A 19,288-nucleotide genomic window follows, 5' to 3' on the forward strand; every position below is an offset into this window, starting at 1 on the left:
CAGCTAGCTGATCATCAGTCAAGTTCAATGAGAAGCACAAATTTTTGGTCTCTTGGAACCTCTGAAGAAACTCAGTGCCCGATTCATTAGTTCTCTGCCTATAGTCATCAAATTGGTAATTTTCTTTTCTCCTGTCCCAGTGTAAAAATATGTATGGAACTTCTTCTCTAGGTCAGCCCAATTAGTAATGGAGTTAACAGGCAGCGATGAAAACCAAGTGAAGGCTGGTCCTGATAGGGACAAGGAGAAGAAACGAACTCAATAGGCTTCTTCAATGGATGCTTCGCCCAGCTGTGTAAGATACCGACTGATATGTTTTATTGTGCTTGTGCTATCTTGGCTAGTGAACTTAACAAACTTCGGGAGCCTATAATTTATAGGAAGAGCAACCAAATCACACCACTCTAGATATGAGCATTTGTACGAGAAGGAATTTCCTTTTGGCTTCAAACTGAACTGATTCTTCATCATCTCGGTCACTCTAAGCAACAACTCATCAGCATTTGAATTTGGATTTCTCTACAATTGCTGACCCATCTGTGGATTAAAATTTCAGGTACCTTGATACCCCAGATTTGGAATCATGTGAAGGGTGTTGCAATCTGTGCCATAATGATATCATTGTGGAATCTCTAGCTGCTGGATCCTTTGCTGGTTTGCTGCTTGAAGTCTTTAGTTGTAGATGCTAGGATTTGTATCTCTATGAATCCTTTGGACTGATGGCGCTATTTTTTGAGCCGACGTTGGTATTTGGCCTGATGTGCAACAATTGACCACTTGATTCTGAATTTGCCCCGTTGGCTGTTGCACATGCTGAACTGACGATCTAGGATTATGTTGTATCTGATTAGTAGTAGCACCCTAAACTTGCTCAGATGAGCTCTGAACTACCTGGACATCATCATTACCAGCTGGTGCTGCTTCTTGATGGCTAGTACTGGCTTGATTAGTCCCCTGAGTCAACGGATGTGGAATATTGTAGTAAACCGGTGCAACCTGATCAATTGGATATCCATGAAACACCTCTTTTATGGTGTTGTGGAATGTGTTTAAGAAAACTGCATTATGGTTCAATATGGCATCATGAATAGATTTGTTTACAACCTCTACGAAGAAACACATATCCTCAGCTTCATCTCTATCTGACTGCCCATGCAACAAAACTCTTGGTAGTAGATATTTCTGAACAACTTTATTGTCATGTGTCTTGGTATAGGACAACAAACACTTGTTCTAAAATTCTTTTATAGCTTTGCTGATGACATCTTTATCCTCATCAGGTAGGTCTTCATAAGGCACCATAAGAATGTCACTATTGTTGTAAGTCGCCATGACGATTGTGGTGTCCCACTGGGCGTGCCACAACGTGTGTTGGCGCAAAAAACGTGTCGATGCGCCTGGCACACAGCAAGCCGAAAGGATCTGCTTGATGGAGCAAGGCTAGAGATCCACTTCGCTTCAACACAGGGTTAGCTGATCCTGTGAATTCCTCCCAACGCATGCCAGTCAATTTGACCTGCAATTGACAAGGAGAGAAAGTTTATCAGTAATTTAAGGTGGAACATGCCGATTTTGCCCAGACAGTTCTAAGTGTGCCGCTTCGGGAGCAGCCAGATAGGAAAATCGACTAAATAGCCGATACGCGTAGAAATCGGCTGTTACAAACAGTAAAGCTTGTGGATAGCGATTGATTTTATATTAACAAATGCAATGCACGTAGATGTAAGCAAAATCATCAGCTAGGTAGATATTACCAGTGTAAAGCATTGAGCCGATGAATCTAACGAGAAAGGATATAACATGCGAATAAATTGACTGTCTAGTACAAATAGATCTACAAACGCTCTGAATCTAATCTATTACCATCAATAGTGAGGTTCGACTGGATCAATGGCAGCTATGATGATAATAAGAAACTAAAACCAAAGAATCCATAAAACCATCTATACATTGACAGGTTTTCCAAAAGACATGCTATATGTTTGAAAGCTTAAGTGGATCAGCTGAAATAGCCGATTCAGGCAGAAAAGGGACTACAACATGTAAACAATCGACTATTTAACATGGACAAGTCTATGAACTCATCAGACTCAACCTGCTATCTCTAACAGTGGCATTCGACTGGATCGATGGCAGCCATGATAAAGACAACAAATCAAACCTTCAAAGTAAACATATCTATTCACATTTAACAGAATCATGGAAACACACTATAGGCGTTAAAGTATAGGCGATCGGCTATTTAGCCGATGCAGGCATAGCAAACAGTCAAGGTCACGCCTGATCAAAAATCAAATCTACCAACTAGCATCCTTCGATCTAAAGTGCCATCAGTGGGGATCGACTGGATCGTTACAGCCATAATAGCGAACTATAGACCAGATTTAACTAGCTAATAAACCTCCTCAAGATCAGACATGCCTTAACCACGTACTATGCACAATCAAGATCAAAGTAGAACAGCCGATGAAACATAATCCGTCACTCAAAGTAAAAAACATCATGTTGTAACAAAGCAAACGACGGACTAAAAGGATATGAGGCCGATCTAGATCGATATTGACCGGGCAGGTTGATGTTGCTGAAAACTAATAACAATGAGAACATCAACAAGATTGGTAACTTAATGAATCTACCCGAAGGATGCCACCCTTAGGTAGAGCCGATAACTTGACCTTAATCTAATTCGAGCAGTGGAGGTTGAACTTAACCGATGCAGCCGTACTTGAACTAGATAAGAGTCGATAACTAGCTTATACTAGAGTTCACAGTGGAGGTCGAACTTAACCGATGCAGCCATACAAACAAAAGTATAAGCCATGACGGTACTTACAAACAAGCCGGAGGTCGGTCGGACTGATGCAGCACTGCTTGTTGAAGAACTCATTGAGATCTACACTACTCCTACTCCTAAGGGTTGGCGTAAAGCCAAAAAAGTAATTTGTATTGATTGATTCGTTGTTATCTCTTTTACAATAGCCAGGGTCCAGTATTTATACCCAGAGACTAAGCATGAATCCTACTCAAGTACGACTCATTATAATCTTTGGTATAAAAGAAAACATTCCTAACTTAAGATAACTTAGACCCTAATCTTTCCCTTTTTGTAGAGTCCGACATATATTCTCCGACACCAACTGTAGGTATTGTCGTCATCTGCTGATGTCATTTGAAGAGAGTCAATTTCAGTGCCGCATCTGAATCAGCTGATATCGACCCTAATGTAATCAATTCCTTGATGGCATAATCCTGGAAGCTTTGAGTTCCCGCGTTCTTCTTCCCAAATTTTGGTGTAAACAGCACCTACCAACATTAAGCTCCATTCAGATTTGACTTATGAAGAGAAACCAATCCGAGTGCTAGAAGAAATGGAAAGAGTAACCCAAGGCAAGGTCATTAAGTTCTACAAGGTGGTGTGGAATAAACACAGAGAACAAGATGCCACAAGGGAACGGGAGGATTATTTGCGTGAAGTCTATCCCGCTTTTTATGAAGAATGGTAGGTCTTACAAATCTCAGGACGAGATTTCTATAAGGGGAGGGGCTATAATACCCCAATGTTAAGCATTGCATTTGGCATTTGCATTTCATGAGCACAAGCATCATCCAAGCATTCATGAGCATGAGCATATGAAGTTTCATTTCATTTACCTTCTCTTTATCACATGTGATGTTGCTCATATACTTAATTATGCTTGTGATCATATGTGACCAATGCATGAGATGGTTGTGAGGTCACCAAAATACCTTAGACACATCTAGAATGATATTTGGAACAATGTTTATATTCATGACTTAAGCCAATTTTGCTTCTAAGTCTTGGTTTACTTTGTAATGTCATTTTCATGATGCTAGTTTGACCAAAGTTGAACAGTAGCTTAGAGAGTTTGCATGGCCGTGTGACCTAAATAAAAGTTGTAACTCACATCTTGGGTAACAAACTTTGTTTAAGGGTCATGGGCTGAATTAGTGTCTAACAAGGTCAAATAGAGCTCATAAGTATCAACAAAATACTATTTTCAAAACTTGAAATTTCGTTGTCTTTAACTGAATTTCAGTTTCAATGTAGCCTACTTTAGAGCTTTGTAGTTTGAAAACCATTGCAAATTAGACAAAACTCACTTAAGCAATCTTGTAGCACTCATGTAGCTCTATAACTTTCACTAATACCAATTTTTCTAACTCGAACTAGATTAGGAGATATAGAGGTACGAAGTAGTGTTGTCAGTCAACTAAATCGGACTTAGCCGATTCAAATCACCGATCGTCGTGACCGACCACGCTCAGGCCATGCTCACCGCGTGGTGGCTGCCCGCCGGCGATGGTCCCACCAGTCAGGCCAACGCGGGTAGCAAAACGGCAGCGACGCGCCCTCCTTCCTCACTCACTCTCATTCGCCTCGCTCTACCTCTCTCTCACCCTCACCGTGCCCGAGCGAAGCCGCAGTGCACCACGCCATTGCCGCCGACCTCTACCGAGCTCGACCGCCACCGCCACGCGCCATTCTTTGATAGCTCATGCACACAGCTCTGCCATGCCTCACTCCACCTTGTCGACCCTCTAGCATCACCATTCAAGCCCAGGTATAACTGCAGTTCAAGTTCGTTGTCGCCGCGCCCTCGCCGGAGCGCCGCCGAGCTTGCGCTCACCGTGGCTGTGCTCCACCGAGCTGTCTCGCTCATGCGTTCCTCTCATTAGGGTTACGTTAGAGCTAGGTCTAACTCAAGGCAAGAGCCTAAGGCCGATGCTGGCCTCATCGGAGCAGAACGCTATTGTGTCGCCACGCACACGGCCAAGCTTCACCGCCGCTCCACCGAAGCCCCAACTTAACCCTAGATCTCCGCTACGCCACCAGGAAGCCATAGCCGTGTGCATCAGAGCTTGCAATGGCTAGAAACGACCAGTGCACCACCGCAGCGCCGCCACCATCTACCATTAGTGTCGCCACCATAGCCAACCACCGTCAGGGGTTCACCCACTTAGCTCACTAGATGCGGAACAAGGAGGGGAACACGTCGGTGGTGACCTCGTCGTCAGTGACCTCGCCGTCAGCGAGTTCTCGCCGGTCAAAGCTTATGCCCTGCCTCTGTCTCACTGGCGCATGGGACCGGGTTGACTGCGGGACCCGCATGTCAGCGCCTAAGGGTGTATAGACCGGGTGCACCTAGCAGTTAGGGTTTAGTTGGTTTTTGAATTAATTTTACAGACTTGAATACAAACTTCAAACATTCGTATCTAGAGCTAGGAGTATCCAAATGAGGTGAACCAAATTTTGTTAGATTCATCATGAAGACTAATATTTGATAAAAATATGAAATCTACTGCTTAGGGTATTTCTCTAGGAGAATTAAATTGACCAATATAAGTGCTTTTAAAGTAGTTTATATCTTGTAAAATGCATAACTTGAGCTAGGAAAGTGATAAAAATTGTGATTTCAATTTTGTTGGTCTTGTGTTGATATGCTCTAGTTAGGAAAAATACTAAACCTATAGTATACATACTTGTAATATGGTCTTCCTATTTAATCTTAATTAATTGCTAGATTCTAGTAAAATTAATTGGGGTAAAAATACATAACATATGATCATACAAATTTTTACACAATATTCTCATGCTAGGAGGAAAGTAAGAAAAATATAAAATCTATTGGTTGACACTTTTCACTATGCTAAACTATTTTTGCTAAAATAAGCATATGTAACTTGTCATTTTTGTAGAGGAAGCTATACTTATCGAAATGGCATGAGTTTTGTATAGTAGACTATTAGGGTACTGTAATTTTCTAGGAATTTATTGAGCTCTATATATTTTTACTCTATAAATCACCTTATTATCTAAGGAAATTAATAAATGAATATAAATAAATTAGTTAGGCTTAACCATGATGTTTTCTGTGGTGTGTGTGATGCATATAATCTGTTTATACTATTAGTGAGGCTTAGAAGTATTTGTTTATAGGCAACTAGTTAATTATTGCTTTATAATTCAACTAGATGACTGCATGTGTAGTTTATGTTGTGGTGATGATTTTATGATGATAATGATCTTTTCTGTAAAGATGGCTAATAACAAATTTGTAGATAACTTACTTATCTACCTTGTGTTAAATTTTCATAGTCATAGGCCCTATGGTTTGAGAATTATTGTGGTCGGAAGTCTGCTATCTGAAATGCTTGCTCTCTAGATAGATCTGAAAGATTGAATTTTTTGACCTAGATAACTGTTGAATCACATTAATATGATTAAAAGAAAGTTGTAGGAAATTTTATAAGATTTCCAGAACGTCCACAACCATATTATTTTGATGTGTATAACTCTAGTTATGGTCAAAACAAGTGGTTGTTGTCTTGTAGTCCAGAAAATGATCTACATAAGTGTTTGTTTAAGTTACTAGAGAAGAGATATGCACATACTCAGTAAAAGAAAATGTAACTTGTTATCACCTTAATGCAATGCTTCTGAGAACACTTATAAGGATGCATTCATCACATCATATCATATTATACATGTCATTATATATGCATCCATGATATCTTATTTCCTACTCATGCATATAGGATCATCCGAGGGGATAATTTACTGGAATTCGAAGAAGAGTCAGAGGAACAATAGGAGGCACCTCAGGTTGTTGCTCCAGAAGGAGAGGAGCAAACTCTTAAGGACCTACCCGAGTGCCCAGATCACAGACCAACTTCCTTTATCAAAGGCAAGCCCCGGAGCATTCTAAGTCTCCTATGTTTTACAAAATATCACTTGAGCCTTTTATGTTTGATGCATTAGGTTATAAGAGTTGGTTGGAAACACTTGATGCATAGAACTACCTTGTCCAGATATATACCTTTAACCCTGTGTAGGTCTAGGATCAAATATATGCTTAGCTATGCTTAGACTGGTAGAAGTCAGGTGATTTCCTGTCACCTGCGAGATATAGGTGGATACCGAAGCACGGTTGGCTATATTTGCTATCATGGAATAGAACCATGGGGTAATGTAACCGGAGGCTAGACAGAGTCTATGTGTAGGTTGACTCATGTGATTTCGTCTATGCCGGTTAAGGACCGAACCGTTGTTGGCACTTCTGTCGAGATTGAACGCATGCCTCTCACTTAGCAAGCCGGATAACTCATTCCGACCGCGAAGCCGAGTAGCTCAACTCAGGCCGGGGCTCGTTTTGTAAATGTGTGCACTCTATATGGTAGTAAGGATGTCCGAGGAGCCAAATGTGAGCCTAAGGGCAGGCCGGACCTGAACGTCCTGGCAGCTGGTTGTCCCTGATTGTGTGGCGCTGGTCGAACCCACGAAATGTGGACCTGAGTTGTACCAAAGGTGACCTAAGGTGACCGTTGATCTAGTATGCCTGGGTTTGTGTTAGGAATAAATTCCCAGCTGGTTGAAATTGATTCGAATCGTCGTCTCTCCCGGACAGTAACTTGGCTAGCTCCAACATCGTAGTAAGTGTATTATGGAATGATGGTTATGAAGAACATGGAATTACTACATCGGCTATGGTTATTATTGTTATGCTACTAAATGATATACCATATGTTTGGCATAGGTTTGTTGCTAATCTAGAGATGAATAGTTATAATTAACTTGATGACCGAATTATAACTGTATACTTGAATTGGTAAGCTTTATATGCAAAATGTTGTCAAGCTAGCTCCACTTATACAACCTTGCATAATCCTTGGAGTCACTTTATTTTTGGTTTATGACGGGTAAGTCTAGCTGAGTACCTTCTTGTACTCAGGGTTTATGTCGGGTTCATAAACCCAGGGTCCCTCGGGGACCGGCTTCCACGCCAGGGCTCGGCCCAAGAAAACAGCATGTAGTTCATGGGTCGGCCCAAGAGTCTAAAAACACAACGAGCCAGAAGGATAGTCCGATCGCCGACCGGAAGGTCTACCCAAAGGAACAAACACCCGCTCGTCAACTTCTTCGGCCCACCTCTCCGACCGAAGCACTCGCTTCGGACACCAGACGCCTCTGAGCGATCTCTCTGATCGGAAGGCCTGGCCCAAAACACTGCTTCCTACTCTGACCCCGCGTCTCCGACTGGGGACCCCGTAGGAAGCCTACTTGCCGCTCTTCTCTGACTAGCGCGGCCAGGGCCGACTGGACCCATCCGACCAGGGACGCCCGCTCGGAAGGGACCAGGGGCGAACAGAGAAGGCAATGCACAAGTCAAACCATGATACAGGACCATACCCTGTATGCCTACGGGAACAGTGCTCCACAACCGCCCTGACACAAACAGTATTATAGGCGCCGACATTTGTGCTACAATATTGTAGGCGCCGTTGGACTCCCGTACAGCAAAAAGCCCCCCACATGCCTCTAGGCATCGATGGTACTGTGGGCACCAGGATTCACCATACCCGGTACACGTGGTAAGGCTCCTCACATACCAACAGTATTTTACAGGTACCAACATCTACCCTTCCTAAAGAAGACAACGCAACCTCCCATGTGCACCTGACATTCTACAGTGACATCAATAGTATTATGGGCGCCTACCATCATCACTGTCCTCATCGACGTGGGCAACAAGGCTTAGTAACATCTGTACTCTCTCCCTCTCACCTGTAAAGCCATCCCCTTCATCTATAAAAGGGGATGCGCTCCCTCCAACGGGAGGAGGTCGACTTCTTCAAGTTGAGATTCACTAGATCGATAGCTCGCAACCCCTCAAGCACATGCTTAAATACCTAGCTCGTAGCGGAGTTTCGGTCGCCCTCAGCCCTTCCGGTCGGACCTGACCGGGCCTCTCGTACGCCCCACCTTTCTCCTTCTCATTTGTAACCCCACTACAGACTTTGAGCACCTGGGCTCAGGAATAAAGTCACCGACTGACCCAAACTGGACATAGGGCACATTACCTGAACCAGTATAAATCATGTGTCATTGAGTGCTAGGCCACCTCCGATCACAACGTACAGCAAAACTATAAATATTCACTAGTTGGTCACTTTCTATACCGACAGTTTATTTCCCATTGTTGTAGATGATACGATGTATCATGGCTACTGTAAGAACTACTTGTATCCTGCTGTGGACAAGGAGTAGGGCCCTAGGCAAGGCGTTTCTCATTAATCCCTCTCTTATGCTTTTGTGGAATTGTGATCATGAGCTGGCATCGTATTTGAACAATGATGGAGATGTTGGTTTCAAACTCTATTTGCTTTCGCTACTATTTTATCTGAACTTGGTTTGTAATAACTTTAATCTACTCTAATGTATAGAACTGTATTTGTGAACTTTATGTAATGTGTGATATGTATGTTGAATCATGTACGATCTTGGTTGGATGTTGATGGTTAATCGAGACCCTTCATGGTACTCGACGGACTAACAGGTTTATATGGGCTCAAGTATGATACTATGACCGCTTGCGGGCTACCATTGTACTTGTGCTCTTATAAATTGGACAGTTCTACTACAAAAATCCCATCTAGATAATTAGCTATAGAATACACTTCTAAAATGCATAACTTTTGCATCCTAACTCCTTTTTACATGAAACCACTTCTAGAATTCATCTAAAATCTAGATCTATGCATTCATCCTAGAACCACCATATTGTTCTATGTTTGCTTTTCTCTTTTCTTTTGTGTTTGGCGGTAGTCTTATCCGATAGCTACTCCAACAGACGACAGTGACTAAGAAGGGATGATGTGGTATCATCTGGGATTATGAAATGGGACGGTAAGGTATCCTTTCGAGTTTAGTGTGTTTTCCAACCCCTAAGAAGCCACGGTAGAGTTATATGGAAGTCTAGGGTAGCACCCAAGCGGGTACAGTGTCTCGTTAGGCTTATTTCATCCATTGATCATGGAAGGGATTGTGCCCATCATGTGGGGAAATTTGTACACCTCTGCAGAGTTACTTAAACCTATTCGAATAGCCACATCCTAGGAATGGGCAGATGCTAGGATGGGACACTATGATTAGCTTTACTTTTATGTGTAATGAAACTGGTAATGTAACATGACCCTAACCCAGGGACTAGTTGGAATGGTAATACTCCGCTAGGACTCAACCCTTAATTATAATCACCACCACACATCTATTTCCACCCTATGGTTAGGGCTTGCTGAGTATGTAAGTACTCACCCATTGTTGACTCACAGACTTCGGCACTGAGGAAGACCAAGACTACGATGAGGAAGCGCACTATGAAGATTAGGAGTCATGCGAAGAGTCCAATCGTAGGAGATGACATCGAAGCTAGGGTTTCGACCGTGCTCAAGCTTGCCTGTGGAATAGGTTATCGCTATGCTGTTTAAATACCGTCGTACTAGAGACCACCATGAATAAACGCCGCCCCATGGCAGTAGTTTCCGTTAGTTATGTAGGCCTATGACTACGTCCTTCGGGCCACTATTGTAGAACCCTATTTTAGATATTAATAAAGCTCAGAACCTTTTATTTTATATCTGTGTGCCATTCCTGTTGATTTTGTGCGTACTTGTGCGTCATCCTGGCGCAAGTACAGATACACCTAAGACTCTCAGAAATGAGGGGCTGACAGTCAAGGACGAGCGGGACATGCGTCGACATCATGGAGAAGACATAGCGGCTACGTGACTCCCAGTGGGTTTGGCGGTTTGGTCCTCAAAACCCAGAGAAGATCTCGGGGCGGCATGTGGCATCATTGGAGAGCTTGCGTCAAGGCAATGCGTCTTCATGAAGGGCTAATGGGCGTTCACTCAGAATCCATTTTGGACCATTATGCCCCCATGACTAAGTGGTTCAAGGCAAATACCTAGGGGTAGTTTTGGAATGTGTAATATCCCATAAAAAAGGATAGTGTTTGCCTAAGACAACGCTATCTATCACACCTAAGTTTATTTCCTTAGGCTAGCCAGGAAGATCTCTTCTAAGTGAAGATTAGCAGTAGAAAGGGTGAGCACCTCTTCCTCTAGTTTTCCACTTTTTAGAGAGAGAGGATGAATGGTGGAGGCTAGACGTGACCTTGTAATGATGTTCTCATGATCAATCAATCAATTTTTCCTCTGAAATTTTGAGTTCAATCTTTCCCTCTCTTTTCTTTGTTTTCGATTGGTTTTTGTGAGATTTCTTGGATTTCTTTGATATGAGGTTTTGGGGAATGTTTAAGGTTGATCTTTTGGTCCTATGACCTCGTGGGAACTTATTTACCCACTGGTTTGAACAATTTTTTCACAAGCATCGATAAATCAATTTGGATGAAAGTAGACAAAACCCCAATTTGAGAGCGAAAATCTTCGATTCTTGTTCAAGCTTGAATCTTTCTGGAGACATCTTCTGGTATTACCTTCACCATGAATTAGACAAGCCCTCCACCAAGTTTCACCAATTTTGGAGTTTTTGAATCAATTTGTGAATTTTGGAGATAGTTCACTACACCCTATTTATACCGGACCGGTCCGGTTTGGTGGTCCGGTATTTTGGACTTGTGATTTTTAGGAGATTTTCTTGGAAGTGCTACCTTATCGTGGTGTGTGAACCTCTAGTTTAAATTTCACAATTTTTGAGACTGTTTGACTGTGTTTTCCCTTTTTCTCCAAAAGTTACACGTGTTGTACACTCATATCGTCTGGTATGCATACCAGACCGGTCTAGTTGGCACTGTGATTTTGAGCTTTTCACTAGTTGACTACACTACTGCATTCAGGTTCTTTTCCAAGTGTCTAAGGCACTCGGCAAAGACCAAATTGCACTCGGCAAAACTTTTGTCGAGTGCGGCACTCGGCAAAGAACACACAGCAAAAAATTGATCGGCAAAGCTCTTTTTGCCGAGTGTCTTTTATCGAGTACTCGGCAAAGGCTTTGCCGAGAACCCGGGGGCACTCGGCAAAGAAAAGCGACCGTCACGACGTCGGCCCCGTTGACCGTCGCTTTGCCGAGTGCCAACCCTGCAGGCACTCGGCAAAGATTATTTTTTAAAAAAAAATTCTTTGCCAAGTGCCCTCTATCTGGCCCTTGGCAAAGATGTTTTATTTTTTTTTCTAAAAATTCTTTGCCGAGTGCCCCTTGGCCGGCGCTCGGCAAAGTTTGAATTTTTTTTAAAAAAAAAATTCTTTGTCGAGTACCATGGTCATGGCACTCGACAAAGCTAGAAAAATGGTTTTCTAAGCGCCCATTTTTCCAGCTTTGCCGAGTGCTGTGACCATGACACTCGGCGACAGGGTCCTTTGCCGAGTACAACACTTGACAAAGTGACCCAAAACGGCAATTTTTATTTTATTTTTTTATATTCCATCATGACAAATAAATTCATAAACATATATCACATGTATATCTCATTCATCACATATATATCTCATCCATCATATATATATCTCATCCATCCACACGTCCATCCACACATATCACATCCATCACAATATATATCACATATATAATAATAAGTGCTCAAGTCCATCCAAATAAAGTCCATCCAAATAAATCTACAAGTCCATCACGAGTTTGAGGACAATCAATTCACGATCAAGCTAACTAGTATGTATCAATTCACAATCAAGCTAACAAGTATTTTGTCCTATATATCTTTTCTAAGGCAAATGGGTAGCACTTCCCCTATCTCGGCATCAACATCTCTTGTCTTTGGTCAGAATCTCTTCTAGAGAGATGATCTGCAAAAATGGTGAAACACGCTTGAAGATAACCGCTGGGCCTCTGCCTCCACGCACCGCACTGCTGCCTCCTCAGGCCTTCTATAGCCAGATTGTTCTACAAAATAAGACCACAAATCAGTAAGCATTTCAGTAAAATCAACCATAAGTTCATTCATAGTAAAGTGGAACCAAAGACAGATGCTGATAGTAAGACATCACCAAAACAACTTAATTATAGTTCATCATAATAGGCGTGTACACTTTTCATAAGTCAAATGGGCAAATGACAAGCATATTGAGAGCTCATGCCTTTTTCATAAACTACAGTCCAATATCATGCATTAAAGATATTTTCTAGCATTATACTTTACACATGAATTTAAATCTATCGTACACCAGTAAGTTGAAAGCAGCAGCAGGTATCATCAGACAATGTTATAAAAGATGTACATCTAGGAACTGATGCAATTTAGATGAAGAAATGCTGAAGACAGTTTCTGAAACTACTATATACTCACATTTGCTGAAGCATGAGGATCGTTCGATGCCGCCGATTGATTCTGCACACTAATATTAGTTAGTACTCAATCCATCACAAATTGTAAGACGTTTGACTTTTTTGACACCAAGTTTGACCACTCGTCTTATTCAAAAATTTGTGTAAAATATCACTTCTTTCGTCGTGGTTTGGTTTATTAATAAAAATTCTTCAAGAATGACTTAAATTTGACTATATTTGCACAAATTTTTTAAATAAGACGAGTGATCAAACTTGGAGCCAAAAAAGTCAAACGTCTTACAATTTGGGATGGAGGGAGTAGTTACTAATAGCTCGTCCGGTTAAGACGAGAACTACACACTGATTAAATGTAACTTTGAAAGTAGTTAAGACTAGCATGCCCGCTTTCTACCTAAAATGAAAATCAAATAATTTTCTATAATTCTTTGTAAATATGATAGGAACTAATATCTCAAGGTTTTTATTGGAACATAAGAGATTATATGCTGATTTTGAAGGAATAAGAGATTATATGAAATTCATGTGTTATATACATGAAAAAGAAATAAGAGATTATATGCTGATTTTGAAGATTGTTGATTCTCACTAATTACACAAAACAGATCTGCCAGCTAAATCTTCAGAAATGCAACCTAGTTGTAATTTTTGCTTTTCCAATCATATTGTCAAAGGTCACTCGCAGATTTGCCATGTTAACTGATCCAATTTTACACTTCAGTATAAGAGCAGTTCGATATTCATTGCAGATTAACTGACCTCTGCTGATCCACTTACATGGAACCACAAATGCATGTACGTCAAAATGCCTACTCGTCAAAAGAGAAAACCAAGAAACAATCAAGCCCGCATGAACTCATACAGAAAAATTGGTAGAACAGACCAGTTGCTAGATGGCAGAAACCACTGTGATCTCTTGATCTCTGGTAGGTAGCAGCGTGTCTGGTTGCTCAGGAATCTGCATGACCAAGGTGGAGGAGGGGAACGATTAAGAGTTGTAAGGCTAAGAACTTGAGAAGGCGATCAGAAGGGAACCGAAACTTAAGCATATGGGCATCTGGAGGCCGCCGCTGTGGGCTTCAGCAGAAGCAAGGAGCGCCTGGTGCTAATCCGGCTAGAAGCCCCCAGCACCCCACCGCTCGCCTCCAATCTGGCATGTCGTCGGCTGCAGGAGCAGATCCACGGCCATCAGCAGTTGGTGCTTGGAGCGTAGCGCCGCCGTGTGACCACCAGAATATAAGATGCGAAGACGACGAGGGCGGCACGTGGGCCTGTACCTGCAGCAAGAGAGCACTGCCGCGGGGGCTGGCAGCTTGCGCGAGGACGCCGGCGGACCTCCGTGGCCTATCCCTCGAGCGCGAGGACGGCGGGAGAGAGGGAGCAGAAGCGGAACTGCGGACCAGAGCGGCGGCGGCTGGGGTGAGACCGTGAAAAGTGAATGGGTTAGGGTTACAGTGCGCTGGGCCGGTGGGGTTAAATCCCCTTCGCCGAATACCCCGCCGACACTCGACAAAATATTTTTTTAATTTTTTCTTAATTCTCTGCTGAATGTCACCTGTCCTGTCACTCGACAAAGTATTTTTAAATTTTTTGTCGAGTGCCACCCGGCCAGCCACTCGGCAAAGTGGAAGTTTTTTTAATTTTTTTTAAAATTCTTTGCCGAGTGCCAGCTGTCCTGGCACTCGGCAAAGAGGCTTATTTGCCGAGCGCCAAATGCAGACACTCAGGCAAATAATTTTTATTTTTTTTCGTCCTGCCTCCAAACTTTTTCTGTAGTCCTCATACAATATCTGGTACTCCATGTTCCAATGTGGCACATTTCTCGGACTTTTTCTATATTTCTTTAATTTATTTCACATAATTGAATTTTTTTGAATAATTCAAATTATAACCGCTAATCATTCGAATAATGAAAAAAATGAATAAAAAATAATATTCATGATATTTAGTGTAATGTGAGGCCATATTCAGGAACAGACCACCAATTTCGAACATCTTGTTCACGAAACATGACCACGAACTTGCGGTCGAGTTGTTTTTAAATTCTATAAAAAGCAAACGAAGTCCGAAAATCATGAAACTTGTCAAGATGTCATTATATCATATGTGGAGGCTGTGATAAAAATTTGAGAATGTTTCGCGCAAGTTGTCATGTACGATGCTTACCACCTCGTCGGTCTCTTCACGAAATCATGAAACTTCTTCGGAGATTCTTCAGTTTGTAAGCATCGTACGTGATAACTTGCGCGAAACCTTCTCAAATTTTTATCATAGCCTCCACAGACGATATCACGATATCTCAACAAGTTTCATAATTTTCGGACTTCGTTTGTTTTTTATAGAATTTAAAAACACTTCGCATGCAAGTTCGCGGTCATGTTTCGTGAACAAGATGTCCGAAATTTTGGGTCCGTTCCTGGATACGGCCTCGCACTACACTCAGTAACATGACTATCATTTTTTGAATCATTAAATTCCATTATTCGTACCACGTACAGTTCAAATTTATATTTTTCGAAAAAAAATCAAGTAAACGAAATAAAGTAACTAAATATATCAAAAAGCCACAAAAAAAATTCCTAAATTCTAACGAGGAGTTCCTGGTACTTTAAAAGGGCTGCACAAAAAATTTGGAGGCCAAAAAAAACTTTGCCGAGCGTCGGGGCATGGCACTCGGCAAAGGGGTCTCTGCCGAGTGCTAAGAATAAGGCGCTCGGCAAAGAGATTTTTTGATTTTTTTAGAAATTTCCTCTTTGCCGAGTGCCTTCACAGGTATTTCAAAAAAATTTAATTTTTTTGATTCCTCCCTTTGCCGGGTGCCAAACTGTTAGGCACTCGGCAAAGACATTTCAATAAAAAATATAGAATCTTTGTCGAGCATCGTGTCAGGGGCACTCCGCAAAGTATTTTTTCAAAAAAAAAATATTTGCCGAATGCCTAACAGCAGGCACTCCTTTGCCGAGCGTCTGATTTTTGATACTCGGTAAAGCAGTTTGCACTCGATAAAGACCCTGTTTCCCGTAGTGCTAGTAGATCCTCCTCTGACCAGTATACTCGTACGGGGTTGCCAAAGTACTCATCCCTATCTCAGCACGTCTCTCCCTTTCCAGTGGACTGCTGTCACCCCACTGTGCTTCAGCTTGAATGCTTTCTTCTCTAATAAGCTCATCATCCTCCCACTCTCGTTGAAGGTTAAAAAAGGGTTGGATGGTTGGAAATGTGTACTCATTTCCTTAGGGAGTCGGAAGGCTCTCATAAACTCTTATATATAGTGAAATCTTCGATTAACGAGTTGTCTTGGTCTTTGTCATGGCTTTTGGGCCTCTCAGCTCCTTTCCTAAGGTCAGTAGGCACCCCACTTGTTCTTAGTGAAAAGAGTGGACGTGTTCAGTGCCGGTCCTAAGATTTTTAGGACCTAGAGCAAAACTAAATCTCAGGGCCCTTTAGTATAAACATCAAAATAATATATTAATATTACTAAACACATGTATAAACGGAATGTTACCTATAAACAGTTAAAGAGTATCAAATGCGATATTCATATCAAATAAATTATAATATTAATTTACTTTAAAATTTTCTTCAATGTCATCTACATGCTTGATTATCTACATTAATAGCAATTATATCTAATTCGTATGGATTTCTTGATGTGCTTATATGACTTTTAAAGAATTTATCATTTGATACTCTCTATGACTGCAACCAGCGACGGATCCAGGAAATATTTCAGAGAGGTTGAACAACACTGCTACTCGATCTTAAGTCTCAGCCCCCCTACACTATAGAAATTTGCCTAAAAATTCATGGGGGCTCCACAGGGGGTTCCACTACTCCGGTATGGGTAGGGGGGCTTGAGCCCCCCCCCCCCCCCCCCGCCCCACCGCTGTGTCCGCCCCTGACTGCAACAATTCATCGACTTGTTTTCTTTTTATTTTCTCACTGCCGAAATTTTGTATGAATAAACTAATTGCAATTGGAAGAAAAGAAACGATGCTGACATTTTAAAGAGAGAAATGAATCGATTACTAATGCAATTGGAAAGGCACAAGCTCTTAGTTTATACCTGCTGTCTTCTTCCTCGTTGAGGGGCTGTTTGCCAGGCCCAAATGGCCAATTGACAATGAATTATAACTAATAACTACTCCCTCCGTCCCTAAATGTCTGTCGTTTTCGTTTTTTGAGAAATAACTTTGACTAATTATATATTAAAAAATATTAATATTTATATTACATAATTAGTATCATTGGATAGATATTTGAACCTTGTTTTTTAATAAATTTATTTGGAGATACAAATATTATACATTTTTTCTATAAAATCGAGTCAAACTTATCGGCACGTAAATCGTAGCGACACACACTTAGGGACAGAGGGAGTAGTAGCTAGCTTCCTAGGTGCTACAACAAATATATACCAGTAACTAATAATACATACATATACATACTATATACCAAGTATATTGCTACCTACATCACTACATGTACTAGTATCGGAGGCCCCTTGGTCCCAGGGGGCCTAGAGCGGCTGCCCCGCTCGCCCCCCCCCCCCCCCCTCCAGGGTCGGGCCTGGGCGTGTTATTGGGATGTTGGCAAAGTTTTTTATCCGAGAAGAATTTTTATTTGGCTTCCATTTACCCCCTCCGGTCGTCGTTTTCGGTCCTTCAATTTTAGCTTATAAAGTAGTTGTTTTGTGAATCGACGACCTCTTTATTTACCTCTCTTTTTCTTTGTATCATTAAAATTCGAACATGGCATTACATTGACATGATTTATGAAACCCTGACATGTAACAATGTGCTTGCCCTAATTAATAAACACACGATTTGTTGTGAAAAAATATTCACTACCGCTAAGATTCTTAGTTCAGTTATGTAGGCTCCAATCCAATAAAATAAAATCCTCATTTTCTGCTCTAACCTAGCTATTCATGACTTTTCGCGGCGGATAAATGCTATTGTCTTTAGTCAACATGCATCAACGTAGACATTGGGTTCCAATCTTCTGCAATTGCAATTGCAAGGTTCATTTCTCCACAGGAAAAGAGCTCGACTCGTGAGATGCCACGTTTGGTTCCCGCTATATGTCGACACGATTTAGCTCCGGCCATGTTGCAAGTGCAGCAGATGAAATAAACGCCACACTATTAGTGAGTTTCAGTGTCCAAAGGCACTAAGCAGTCGCGCAACACACGCTGCACTTGTATGCAATGTCTCTAGACGCAAGGCGAACGGTGGGTTAATGGCATGTTTGGTTCGTTGGTTCCGGCCAGACCTGCGCTCGTGGAGCGCAAGAGATTTGTGTTTGGATCGCTGGACGGCCACCAGGGCCTGGCTGACGGCATGCAAAATGCCCCGCCGACCCCAGCTCCCAAAACGGATTTTGATTCCGTTTCTCGCAGGCCTGGCTCGCGTGGGCGCGATCATACGTGCAGCGTGTCTCGTCTGAGAGAGATCGAGCACAATAAACAGGCAATCAAACAACTGCTCTCTAGATCTGGATGTATTAGAGCAAAACAGCCAAACAAACATAGCTTGCATGGCCACATCCTGGCTAGCGTCGACCTGGCTCTCCAGATTCAATACAGGCTAGCTGAGAAGCAAACCAAACATGCCCTAAATGTGTAGTTGACACTAACGATGTCCTCATCCACCTAGTTATATCAATAAATAGAAACTTTAAACAGAAACGAAAATGAACAACCAGATGGAAACTAAACCAAAGGAACTTAGTTCTGTATCCTCTTGTGTCTCCATCCTAACTTTCCAAAAACTTCCAACATCATAACTTCCAAACAACTGCATCTTTCCTTCAACGTCATTCTATGTTTCTCTTTAGACAACATGGATCATTGTCTGATCCACTATGTCCCCGTGGAAATTACCTGCAAGAAAGAGTTAGTACTTATTCTGTTAAACACCGTATTATTTCTGTTCAACCACAAAGACCAACAAGTTGCCGCCAGCCCTATTATACCCTGGTTTCTCAAACTTGGAGCAAAACTCTTTATCAAGAACCAAACAAGTGGACCGTATTCTTCGGTGGTTGCAAATTAAAAAAAGATGAACAATGCATTCCACAAAAAATTAGCTAGCCATACGACAGTCAAAAAAGGAGGATTGTACTCACTACCGGAAACCGGCACTTTGCCGAGTGCCGGAGGATTTACCG

The 19,288-nt window shown here is 41.9% G+C and overlaps 1 long non-coding RNA gene across 1 annotated transcript; it reads right to left on the reverse strand.

Moving 5' to 3' along the window:
- Positions 1-12,365: 12,365 nt before the first annotated feature.
- On the reverse strand, positions 12,366-14,549 carry LOC136474277 (uncharacterized). The gene is made up of 3 exons (XR_010762889.1): positions 14,395-14,549; positions 13,119-14,282; positions 12,366-12,715 (listed from the first exon to the last, which is right to left on the reverse strand). It is a non-coding gene; the product is annotated as an uncharacterized lncRNA (long non-coding RNA).
- Between the last annotated feature and the right edge of the window lie 4,739 nt (positions 14,550-19,288).

This window comes from Miscanthus floridulus, chromosome 8, assembly GCF_019320115.1.
Source record: "Miscanthus floridulus cultivar M001 chromosome 8, ASM1932011v1, whole genome shotgun sequence".
NCBI classification, from domain to species: Eukaryota; Viridiplantae; Streptophyta; class Magnoliopsida; order Poales; family Poaceae; genus Miscanthus; species Miscanthus floridulus.